This window comes from Chiloscyllium plagiosum, unplaced genomic scaffold, assembly GCF_004010195.1.
Source record: "Chiloscyllium plagiosum isolate BGI_BamShark_2017 unplaced genomic scaffold, ASM401019v2 scaf_15225, whole genome shotgun sequence".
NCBI classification, from domain to species: Eukaryota; Metazoa; Chordata; class Chondrichthyes; order Orectolobiformes; family Hemiscylliidae; genus Chiloscyllium; species Chiloscyllium plagiosum.
The window spans coordinates 54,255-56,000 of record NW_025214940.1 but is presented as its reverse complement, the minus strand read 5'-3'; the positions used below and the strand labels follow the sequence as shown (position 1 = coordinate 56,000).

At 50.4% G+C, this 1,746-nt stretch overlaps 1 long non-coding RNA gene across 1 annotated transcript; it reads left to right on the top strand.

Moving 5' to 3' along the window:
• The first annotated feature begins 14 nt into the window (after window positions 1–14).
• Window positions 15–1,150, top strand: LOC122548092. The gene is made up of 2 exons (XR_006311170.1): window positions 15–235; window positions 986–1,150. It is a non-coding gene; the product is annotated as an uncharacterized LOC122548092 (long non-coding RNA).
• The last annotated feature ends 596 nt before the right edge of the window (window positions 1,151–1,746 follow it).

The window sequence follows — 1,746 nt, the reverse complement described above, 5'->3', positions numbered from 1 at the left end:
TTTCTCGATGTTAGTCTTTTTAATGATAGGCCACTGTTTTGACCTGCTGTGTGGTGAGGCCTTTTCCCCTGTGAAGCCTTCACCTGAACTATGGTGTGATTCTCTCCCGAGCAGGAAGTTTGCCCCTCGCTGTTCTGTTTGTACCAAGCCCATCATGCCTGATGCAGGGCAGGAGGAGACAGTCAGGATTGTCGCCCTCGATCGCAGCTTCCATGTGAATTGCTACAAGTGTGAGGTAAGAACTCGCTGCTCCTCTCGATGGGCCCAGTGTACGCTTGCATTCTTGTTCAGTCTCCAGGGTATAAGTGGGTGGTTCTGATTGTGAGGACTACAGGATTCATTGGGGAGAATCCAGTTCTGGCGATGCTGGCTTCCGGTCCCTGAACGAGCCAGGCCGTTCAGGAGTGATGTCAGGAAGCAAATCCTCCATCCTGACAGGGATGGAGACGGTGGTTCCTCTTGGCTAGAAAATCTAGAACTAGGGGTGACTTATTGTTTTATAATTCAAGGGTCAGCTCTTTAACACAGAGATGGAGATAAATGCTTTCTCCCAGAGGGCTGAGACTCCCTGGAACTGTCTTCCTGAGAAGCTCGGTGAGGGAGAGGGTGAAAGGGAATGTGACATTGAGACCACAGTCAGACCAGACATGGCCGGAAAGACTCAAGGATTGAATGACTGACTCTGCTACTGACTCGTATGTGCTAAAAGGCGGGAAAATCTAGAGCAGTCTCGGCTCCCCCCAACGTGAATTAATTGGAAACCGATTGAGAGAGTTTTATTGACTAAGGGCATTAAGGGTCAGGGAACGAAACAGGCAAATGGCTTTTGGATATAGATCAGCCAGTGAATGATGGAACAGCATTAAGCGGGTGCTGCACTGTCTGAGGGTTGTAAAAGGCGACATAGCAATTCACGTTGTTTCTCTGAAATGCCCATGAACCGTTCGTCCCTCTAACCCTTTCCACATGTTGCTGACCTCCACAGGATTGTGGCTTCATCCTGTCGTCAGAAGGTGAGGGCTGTGGCTGCTATCCGTTGGACGGTCACATCCTGTGCAAGAACTGCAGCTCACGGCGCATTCAGGAACTCTCGGCGAAAATTACCACCGACTGCTGACAGCCCTGCTCGGCATCCGCGTCTCTCCGCAGGAGAAACTGAGAGCGAGAGAGAGTGTCTGTGCGTCAGATAGAGTCTGTGTGTGAGAGAGAGTCTATGTGTGAGAGAGAGTCTATGTGTGTGTGTGAGAGTCTGTGTGTGTGTGTGTGTGAGAGAGAGAGTCTGTGTGTGTGTGTGTGTGAGAGAGTGTGTGAGTGTGTGTGTGTGAGAGAGAGAGTCTGTGTGTGTGTGTGTGTGAGAGAGAGAGTCTGTGTGTGTGTGTGTGTGAGAGAGAGAGTCTGTGTGTGTGTGTGTGTGAGAGAGAGAGTCTGTGTGTGTGTGTGTGTGAGAGAGAGAGTCTGTGTGTGTGTGTGTGTGAGAGAGAGAGTCTGTGTGTGTGTGTGTGTGAGAGAGAGAGTCTGTGTGTGTGTGTGTGTGAGAGAGAGAGTCTGTGTGTGTGTGTGTGTGAGAGAGAGAGTCTGTGTGTGTGTGTGTGTGAGAGAGTGTGTGAGTGTGTGTGTGTGAGAGAGAGAGTCTGTGTGTGTGTGTGTGTGAGAGAGTGTGTGAGTGTGTGTGTGTGAGAGAGAGAGTCTGTGTGTGTGTGTGTGTGAGAGAGTGTGTGAGTGTGTGTGTGTGAGAGAGAGAGTCTG